The following is an 11,206-nucleotide window of genomic DNA, read 5'->3' on the forward strand; positions in this document are numbered from 1 at the left end:
CCATCAGGTTGCAAACTGAATATAATTTTTTTCTGCATCTAGCTCTGAAAAAATATTTGGCCTTCTAGCTGTGTGTGGGACTTGTTCTATTAGTCCATCTATACTGACCTCCATCAGGTTGCAAATTGAATATAATTTTTTTCTGCATCTAACCCAGCCAATAGTTTTGGCCTAATACCACAGTTTGGCCACTCAGCTCTGCTCGGTTCCCATCCATTGTTTTTTTGTGCAAACAACTCCAGAGTTGTGAATTAGTTAACCACCAAAATGAGTGGAAAAAGGCCTGCTGCTGGTGGAAAGGGGAATACTCGTGTTGGGAAGGGGAAAAAAGGTTGTGTCCGTGGGTAGGTGTTAAAGCAACAGTAACATCTGCAGAAGAAAGACCATCTTCCAGCCAAACTAAAATGTCTACTTCTTTTAGCGGACAATGTGATAAGATCCCTTTCTTACGGCCACGCCAATCGCTACAAATTCCAGATGAGGCACAAAAACAGCAGGTGCTTCAACGGATATCAAGTGCTCCTTTAAGTGGGCTCTCCTTCACATCAACTTCAACATCACAAATACTCCAGTCCTCAAAGGTGTCACCCCAATCGCACTTGCTTCCTCACAGCTCCCAAATCTCCAGCTGCCCGTCTGAGTATGAGGTAGAACAGATGGTTGATTCTGCAGAGCTGTTTACTCATACTATAGCCTGGGAATCAGAGGTCGACTCCAGAGCTTCTGTGAATCCAGACGAGGAAATGATCTGCACTGATGCCCAGAATCTTTATGAGTCGGATCCAGGACCAGACGCAGAAGATTCTGACCATAATGTAGACCCTCATTCCCAAACTGTAACTCCTGTTGGTGGAGACAATGAGGAAGACGATGATGAGACTCAAATACCTGATTGGAGCGGCAACTTTAGTTTTTTGTCAGGGCAGGAACAGGTTGGCTCTGAGGACGACAGGTGTGATAACGCACAGGGTGATGATGATGAGGTTGGAGATCCCACTTACTGTCAACCCACAGTCAGCCAAGAGATGAGGTCAGCAGAGGAGGTGGAGGAAGATGCTAGTGACGACGAGATCAGGTTGCGCCTTCCTGGACAGAGACGTAGTACTGGAAGCACGTCAACAACTGCATCCTCAAACACAACTATGCCTCTCACCACAAGTCGTGGTGGCTCTTCAGGTCGCATGGGTGCTAAGCCTTGCATAGCCTGGGCATTTTTTCAGATCGATAAAGATGACCCAACTCGTGTTATCTGTAACATTTGTCAGCAAAAGCTAAGTAGAGGCCAAAAAAAACATAGTTTGAGTACTTCATGCATGAACCGGCACATGGACATGAAGCATAAGTTGCAGTGGGAAGCTCAGTGTGCTACAATGCGGCCTAGCCGGCCGGGCCAACCACCGTCTGCCATATCTTGTGCATCCGCGGCCTCTTCATCCTCTGTGACTGGGGGGACAGCGTTCACACCTGTTTTGGGGCGCAGACCTGCCACCTCTTTACCCGCAACAGCCAGCGTGATTGGCAGGTCATCATTTTCTTTGGAGGTGGTAACACCAGCTGGTGTTCAGCGCTGTCCGACATCGATAGCACCACCTTTGGATCAAGGCAACCTAACATGTCCGCCTGCATCTTCCTCACAGACCGGCAGTTTGCCGGGGACACCCTTATCAACCCCGTCTAAGCACAATAGCCAGCCCTCGGTCCCTCAGATGTGGACAAGTAAAAGACCATTTCCTCCTAGCCATGAGAAAGCTAAGAGGTTGAATTTCACCATCTGCAAGCTTTTGGCTACAGAAATGCTGCCTTTCCGCCTGGTGGACACAGAGGATTTTCGAGACCTTATGTCCGTCGCAGTGCCCCAGTACCAGATGCCCAGTCGGCACTACTTCTCAAAGAAAGGTGTGCCTGCGCTCCACCAGAATGTCGCACACAACATCACCGCTTCTTTGAGAAACTCTGTGTGTGACAGGGTGCATTTCACCACAGACACTTGGACGAATAGGCATGGACAGGGGCATTACATGTCGCTGACTGGGCACTGGGTAACTATGGTGACAGCAGGACAAGGGGCTGCTGTCCAAGTCTTGCCGTCCCCACGAGTTGTGCGTCAATCCTCTTTATGTCAAAGTTCCTCCACTGCTTCTGCCTCCTCAACCTCCTCTCGGTCTTCCACCTGCACACAAAGCCTGTCTGGTCATGCCACAAGCTTTCTAACTGCGCAGAAGGGATCCTGCACACCTCCTTACTATGCTGGCAGTAGGGCTCAACGTCATCAGGCGGTTTTTACTTTGAAATGTCTGGGAAATGTGAGTCACACAGCTGAGGAGTTGTGGTCAGCTCTGGAGAACCAATTTCATGAATGGTTGTCTCCACTGGACCTGAAACCAGGGAAGGCCGTGTGCGACAAGGCTGCAAACCTGGGTGCGGCCCTTCGCCGGGGCAATGTCACACACGTGCCTTGTATGGCTCACGTGTTGAACCTGGTTGTCCAGCAATTTTTAGCCCACTATCCCAGACTAGATGGCCTTCTGCAGAGGGCACGGTCGCTGTGTGCTCACTTCCGCCGTTCGCATCCCGCAGCTCAGCGACTTACATCTCTACAGAAGTCGTTGGGCCTGCCACTTCACCGGCTAAAATGCGATGTGCCTACCCGGTGGAATTCAACTCTGCACATGTTGCAGCGACTGTGGCAGCACCGACAAGCCCTGGTGCAATACGTTCTGACGTATAGCCTGGGCCAACGAGATCCAGAGGTGGGGCAAATCATGCTGGAGGAGTGGTCTCAGATCAGGGACCTATGCACCCTTCTGCACAGTTTTGAAATGGCGACGAAGATGTTTAGTGCTGACGATGCCATTATCAGCATGACTATTCCGGTGATTTACATGCTGGAGCACATGTTAAACAGAATTCAGAGTCAGGTGGTGGCACAAGAGGAGGTGGAGGAAGTAGAGGAGGAGGAGTTGTATGCAGAAGGGCTAACATCTGCAAGGTCCAGACGGTCGGCAGCACCAAGGCGGCAGGCATGTGAGGGTGGGGGAGATGGTTTTACCAGGGCGCATGGTAGCAGCCAAACTAGTGAGGAAGGTGCAGGAGCCCAGGAAGAAGTGGAGGACGAACTGATGGAAGACTCATCAGATGAGGGAGACCTTGATCACATTTCTGTTGTGCGAGGTTGGGGGGAGAGGACAGAGGAAGGAAGCATGATTGTTACCTCGCCACCAACACAACAGGGACTTGGTGCTCCTGGATGCGCAACACACATGAGTGCCTTCTTGCTGCACTACCTGCAACATGACCCTCGAATTGTGAGAATTAGAAATAATCCTGACTACTGGGTTGCCACACTGTTAGATCCCCGGTACAAAAGTAAATTTGCAGAAATTATTCCTGCCATAGAAAGGATGCACGCATGCAGGAGTATCAGCAGAGACTGTTGCAGAATCTTACATGTGCTTTTCCACAAAACACCAGTGGTGCACGTAGTGAATCTCACAGTTCCAACTTGCCAACCGTGGGACCGTCAAGTGTTCAGCACTCAAACCGTAACAGAACCACAGTATCTGCTGGTAACATCAATTTTGCGGAATCATTTCACCACTTTTTTAGCCCACCCTTTGCAAGGCCACAGGAGACAAGAAGTCTGACACATAGTCAACGCCTAGAGACGATGGTACAGGAGTATCTCCAAGTAAACATTGAAGCCATGACTGTGTCACTGGACCCTTGCTCTTTTTGGGCTTCCAATCTGGATAAATGGCCGGAGCTAGCCACTTACGCCTTGGAGATCTTGACATGCCCCGCAGCCAGCGTTCTGTCTGAACGTGTGTTCAGCGCTGCTGGTGGTGTGCTGACAGATAAGCGCACGCGGCTCTCCACTGATAATGTATACAGACTCACGTTCATAAAGATGAACAAATCATGGATCCGAAATGACTTTTCTACCCCTGTGTCATCCTGGGGAGAGTAAAAGCTTGATGATTGGTTAAAATCACCCTACCAACCGTTTTAAGCTTTCAAATTACTAATCATGTTTATCTGTATCTTGGCTGGAAAATAATTTGGGCTTTGTAGCAGTGTGCAGCACTGATTCTATTAGGCCATCTATAATAAGCTCCACCAGATTTAAAATTACTAATCATGTTTATCTGTATCTTGACTGGAAAATAATTTGGGCTTTGTAGCAGTGTGCAGTACTGATCCTATTAGGCCATCTATACTAAGCTCCACCAGATTTAAAATTAATAATAATTTTTAGCTGCATCTAGCCCGGAAAATAATTTTGGGGCTCCGAGATGCGCAAGACACATAAGTGCCTTCTTGCTGCACTACCTGCAACATGAGCCTCATATTTTCAGAATTCGAAGTAATCATGACTACTGGGTTGCCACACTCTTAGATCCCCCAAACTTTTCGATCAACCTTTTCATTTTAATAAAGACCAAAAAAATGGTCATTTTTGAAATTATAAGCATTAGCAGGTTATTAGAAACTGAAATCAAACAGTTTTCAACTCAAAACTTTATTCTAGGTGATGTTACATTTTCACATAGGATCCCTTGTTCGAAAGGAGCTTCTGAACTCTCTCGTCCATTGAATTTGTCAGGTTTTGGATGGTTTCTGCTTCAATTGTTTTGCATGAGGACAGAATACCCTCCCAGAGCTGTTGCTTAGATGTGAACTGCCTCCCGCCATCATAGACACTCCTTTTGATGATGCTCCAGAGGTTCTGAATGGGGTAGAGGTCAGGGGAGCATGGGGGTCACACCATAAGTTTGTCCCCTTTTATGCCCATATCAGCCAGAGATGCAGATGTTTTATGTGCAGCATGAGATGTTGCATTATCATGCAAAAAAATGATCTTGCTGTGAAATACACGGTTCTTCTTCTTGAACCATGGCAGGAAGTGCTGTTTGAGAAAATCCACATACATTATGGAGTTCATCTTTAGTGCCTTCAGGGATCCTAAAGGGGCCGACAATCTCTCTCCCCATGATTCCAGCCCAAAACATTACTCCACCTCCTCCTTGTTGGCGCTGTAGCCGTGTTTGCGTGGGGTGTCCATCAACCAGCCATCCTCCACTCCATCCATCTGGACCATCGAGCGCTGCACGGCACTCATCCGTGAACAAAACAGTTTTGAAATCAGTCTTCATGTAATGTTTGGCCCACTGGAGCCGTTTTTGCTTGTGTGAAGTGGATAGAGGAGGTCGACAGGATGGCGTATGGACAGCTGCAAACCTCTGAAGGACCCTGCATCTTGTTGTTCGGGGGACGTTGGAGGCACCAGCAGCTTCAAAAACTTGTCTGCTGCTATGACAAGGTTTTTTTGCCGCTGCTCTTTTAACCTGACGTAATTGCCTGTAGGAAAGAGTCCTCAATTTGCCCTTATCAGCACGCACACGTGTGTACTGTGAATCAGCTACATACTTCTTGATTGCCAAGACACTTCATCCTGATCATCGCACAATGTTGATTGTAGTCATGCCTTGACCTAAACACTCCACAATTTGTTGCTTCTCAGCAGCCGACACATCCTTTTTCTTTCCCATTTTGGCAGAAAATGTAGGCTGCTTAATAATGTGAGACAGCCTTCTTAAGTAGTCTTGCCTTTCATTGGACACACCTGCCAAACTAATTAGCACAGGTGTCTGCAATTGCTTACAGTGATATAAAGAGCCCTGACACACATCACCATCAATGAGTTTAACTGACAAACAAACAAATTCTTCCCTTATCACTCCTAAACACTTTTTGCATAATAATTTGGAACACAGTGTACATGTGCTTTTCCACAAAACACCAGTGGTTCACGTAGTGAATCTTACAGTTCTAACTTGCCAACCGTGGTCTTTATGGAGTTGTTCAATAAAGGGCCCAAAATTAAGATAACATAGATGGGAGAGGTCTCTATGAATAGGAATTCCTAAGTATTTGATACCCTGTGAGGGCCAGGCAAAGGGAAAGTTGGACTGGATGGAATCCTATATGGATTTGGGGAGGGAGACATCGAGGGCCTCAGACTTCGCTGCATTGATTTTAAAATTTGACCATGTAACAAAGTGATCTATTTCAGCCATAACAGCAGGGATGGATATATGTGATTGAGTGATATATACTAGGACATCATCAGCAAATAGAGAGCACTTGTACTCGGTGCCTCCCACCTCAATCCACCTAATATTGGGGTTATGGCGAATTGATGAGAGCAGGTGCTCCGTCACTAGGATGTATAAGAGAGGGGACAGAGGACATCCCTGCCTTGTCCCATTGGTGATTGTGAAAGGTGATGAAAATGTTCTGATGCACCCCCTGGGCATTGGGACACCCGGAGCCGGACCCTTTTTGGTGGATGCTGGTGGTTGTAGTCTTCGTGGCGGCGACCCGGTTCCGTGGCTCAGGGTGGTCAAACCAGTGGCGGAACTATTTATGTGGTTTTGATGTTTAAATGTCCGACTACGCCACCCGTGGATTGCGGTCAGAGTGAACCGCCGCTGCAGGGCAGACCGCTGAGGCTGGTGTTGTGGGTGCAGCAGAGCGTAGCATAACTCCCCACGGGAGGAGTATAGCCTCAGGGCAGTGTATGCGGAGGATGGGGGTGATGGTGCAGGGCAGCAGCAGTAACGACACGGAGTCAGTGATGCAGTCCAGGGCCTTTACTCACAGTTCTTATTATCCAGACCACGTCTGCAGGTAACGGCTGCCCACGTCGTACTGTGCTCACCAGGTGAGGGGCTCAGACAACTCCCAGATAACTTTGGAGCGCTTCACAGGACCCCCTTTGTGTGTCCTTTGTCTGGCCTTTCTTACCAACCCTTCTGTCCGGCTGCCTCGGGCCTCCTCTTGGTAAACTTGGCGCCAGTTTCCCTGACCCTATGTGCTGCCCTCCTAGCGGGTGTAGCGAGGGGCTGCGCCACATAAAATGTCACAGCCTCCGGTTTCTAGCTGAGGGTCGTTTCCTGCCTCCACTAGTTTCGGGGACCGGTCTCCCCCTTTGGCCTGACCCCTCCACGCAGGTGGATTCGGGCGTGCGGTGGTGACTCGCCCGTCCGCACCCCTGGGATTCCTTCGTTCCTCGTTCCTGGAGCCTTCTCCGCTCCTCTTCCTTCCTTCTCCCTCTTCCAGGCCTGGGCCTCTGTTACTAGGCCCGCCTCCGGAGCAGAGCTCATGCAGAGCCCCTGCTCCCTGCCACTTCTGCTCAGACTTCTCTGCACTGAACTAAGATGGTGCCCACCTTTTATACTCCCTTCTCAATGCACCCAGGAACTGCTTCCTCCCTGCTCCTGCACTACAGGGTTCCCCTTCCTCAGTGTTCCCTCCCCCCACTCCAGCCAGGGACAGGGACTGTCGTGCCCATCTCAGGGGCATATTGGTCGCCCTGCCCCACGGCAATGTGGTGTAATGCATGCAGGTGTCGGGTCCTGAACCACACTCCATCCTTACCTGAGAGTGAGATATCACACCTCTGGGTGAGGTGCAATACCTCTGTAGCAACCGAGCCCTCAGGGTGCTACAGTTCCATTTATCTTCAGCCTAGGTGACGTATTGTGATACAGGGCCGTGATTTTGGCTATAAAAGGGTCCCCTAGACCCCTACCCCAAGCTTTTTAAGAGAATCATATATGGCATGCCAGGAGACTCTATGGAATGCTTTCTCAGCATCCAACGAGAGTATCTAATTACAAATTTTTAACTGCATCTAGCCCAGGAAATACTTTGTGCCTAGTAGCAGTGTCTGCTAGTCAGCGGATTATCCCGGCTGTTAAGCAAGCTACACCACCTGTAGTTTGAACACTTAATTTTTTCAAAGGAAATGCTTCGGGACCACGGGATACTCAGTGAAGAGCATCAGGAGGCACCCCAAGGCATAGGGGCTGGGACTGGCAGTAGGATGCCTTGCGGTGGACAGCCGAGCTCGATCCTTATAAAAGCTTTTTAACTGCAGCAGCATTAGTGGACGCTACTGGAGCTGGAATTACGCGGCTGCTGGCATGAGACTTGCCCTCCAATAGATCCTTGTAAATGGATTTAAAGTGTATTCATTCAAATTAGAGAGACAATTTAAATTAAAAAGCTTAGAGCTGCCTCCACCACAGGAGGGCTCGCTCGACCCACCAGCGGACAGGCACCAGTATTGGGAGAGGGGGGCTGGCCGTCAGGGTTCACCGCGGCTCTGGCACAAACCCGGCGACACGGAGGTGGCACGGGCAGGAGCGGACTGAACGTGTCGGCTTCTCACTTTTTGGATTTTAGAAGGGCATGACATGCCTATATCTGTGTCTCCCCCTCCTTTTACTCCTCCACCTCTTTTCTTTTCGCATGACTATATGTACTTGTCACTTTTCCATGTGTTAGTTGTGTCTTCTGAGCAGTTTGTCAGCTTTTGGACACCTTTAAAGGTGTTTTCTATGTGTTTCTATGTGTTTTTGTTTGCCTGCCATTGGTTTTAACGGTGTTCGAAGGTGTTCGATGAACAGTTCGACGAACAGTTCGCCGAACACATGGGTGTTCGGCGAACCGAACCGAACTCGAACACTACGGGGGTGGCTCAACACTAGTTAGGAGCGGTGCTGTCCCAGATACAGCAGGGCAGAGAGAGAGTAATTGCCTATGCAAGCAGGAAGCTCCGGCCCACGGAAAGGAACCCCGATAACTACAGTTCCTTCAAGTTGGAGTTCCTCGCCGTAGTCTGGGCTGAGCGCTTCAAGCACTATCTCGCCTCCTCCAAACTTACGGTCTTCACGGACAATAACCCGCTGATGCACCTGGAAACTGCGAATCTTGGTACCCTGGAACAACGATGGATGGCCCGACTATCTAACTACGAGTTCACCATCAAGTATCTGGCTGGGCACAAAAATGCAAATGCTGACGCGCTGTTCAGGATGCCCAACTTGCCACATTGGGGAGAAGACCCGGAAGAGCTGGAGGAGATAGAGATCCCCGCTTTCCATCGTCATGGGCTGACCAAGTGCTCCCATTGTGTGAAGAACAGGTGCTACGCCAATAGAGAGGTCACGTTCAACCCATTGCCCCACCATGGATGGGCAGAGACACAGGATAGCGACCCGGCTGTCCGCCTGGTAAAGGAGTTGCTGACACAGGCTGACTCGCGCCCTGATCCAGATGCTCCACAGGAGACCAAACAGCTGTGGAAGTAGAAGGGCAAGCTGTTCGTCTATGAAGGGAAGCTGTTGTGAGGTTCTGAGACTTTCTATCATGGTTTTTTCATGTTGTGCTTAGATCTTGTTTCTTCCCTGCAGCCATCTTGCTTTCTGTTTTGTGCATCCATTTTGCCCTCAGTTGTAATGGAGTCTTCAGCCTCTATGTCTCCACCCTGTTTTTCTGCCATTTGCACTTAAGCAGCCTCAGCTGTTAGTTCAGTGCTTCTGAATCCTGTCTGCAGCCAGTCTGTAACATTGCTTCCTGAAGCCTCTGGACTAAGCTCTTCAAGTCAGCTTCACTCTCTGAGGAATCCTCATTGTTTACCTGCCTGTCTGAAGTTCCCCTTTATGGATCTGAGTCTTCTTACCTGCTGGATCACTGGACTATTGCTCTACTCAAAGGACTTCTCAGCACCCGTAGGAGAGACCTTGCTTATTGCTTAATGACTGTCTTTTGTTGTTGTGCCTTTTGCAACTCCGGGGAATCCGGGGTTATTCCAGTTACACCAGGAGGTGTTCTCTTTTGCTCAGAGACTTGTATATTACTGTGCATCTGCTTGTATGATGTAATACAAGAATATTACTTTATCAAGACCTGTGTTTCTTGTACTTCCTTGCACTCATGCCAAGTCTCCATATACACTGAATTCTACACTTTACAGCTGTGTCGAAGAAGTATCAACCCCCGGACACATGAACTGGTCTGGCAGGTGGTACTCCCGAGGCAGGATGCGTCAATGGTCTTAGAAGCGTACCACAATGGAGCGGGACACTTCGGATGGAAGAAGTTGGAAGTCTTGCTACGTGAGCGATTCTACTGGGCAGGCATGAGGAAAGCTATCGAGAGATGGTGTCGAGAATGCAGACCATGCAACCTGAGATGAAAAGACCGTGACAGCCAGAGGGCTCCTCTGCAGCCCATCATCACCAAACAGCCACTCGAACTGGTAGCCTTGGACCACGTGAAGCTAGCCCCAAGCAGGTCAGGCTATGTCTACGCTCTCACCATCGTAGACCACTACTCCCGGTTCCTGGTAGTAGTGCCAGTGAAAGACCAGATGGCTCAGACGGCAGCCAAAGCATTTCAACAGCACTTCTGTCGCCTGCACGGTTACCCTGACCGTGTGCTTACTGACCAAGGTCCAGCCTTCGAAGCGGAGGTGTTCCAGGAATTCTGCAACCTGTACAGCTGCAAGAAAATCAGGACAACGCCGTATCACCCCCAAACCAACGGGTTGCGTGAGAAGATGAACCAGGTGGTGATAGACCTGTTGAAGACGTTGCCCCTTGAAGAACGCAGCCTGTGGCCAGAGAAGTTGCCAGATCTGGTGGATCTATATAATCACATCCCGGTGAACTCCACCAACTGTACACCCGCTTACCTGATGAGGGCAAGACCTGGTAAGCTGCCCATCGACTTGGACATGGGAGTCCTAACACCAGAGACAACCTCACCAGATGCGGATTGGGATACCGAGCGGCAGCAACAATACCGCAAAGTGCAAGAGAGTGTTGAAAGAAGTTTGTCCCAGGCAAGACAAAAGCAAGAGAAAACTTATAATCAACGCGCCCCTGCTGTCCCCTTGTTACCTGGAGAAAAGGTCCTTAAGAGAAAGAGACGACTCCACAAACTAGATGACCAGTGGGAGGTAGAGCCGTACACCATCCTACCTTCGAGTTACGATAACACCAAAGTGTGCCTCATCAGCAAAGATGGAGGAGAAACTTCAGAGGCAGTCTCAAGAGACCACTTGAAGATATATCCTGAGCAGTTAAAACACACTAAAGAAAATCAAGACAACCCTCAGCCCACAGAAGTAGTGGAGGAAGTGGTCCAAACAGTACTCGGAGAATTTCCCCTGTCGTGGACACAGGTAAACAATGCAATTGTAGTACCAGTCATTACCTTTCTCCAAGCGGCCTCACCGGAAGCTGCAGAAGTCCCAGAACAGCTGGAAGACCAGTCAGCCCCAGAGACAGAAGCCTCATCATCAGCAGACCAGGAGAATCTACCCTCTGCTAGTAGTGAACCTGTCATACCCATG

This window comes from Phyllobates terribilis, unplaced genomic scaffold, assembly GCF_046119375.1.
Source record: "Phyllobates terribilis strain yellow unplaced genomic scaffold, ASM4611937v1 Scaffold_82__1_contigs__length_6685932, whole genome shotgun sequence".
Taxonomy (NCBI): Eukaryota; Metazoa; Chordata; class Amphibia; order Anura; family Dendrobatidae; genus Phyllobates; species Phyllobates terribilis.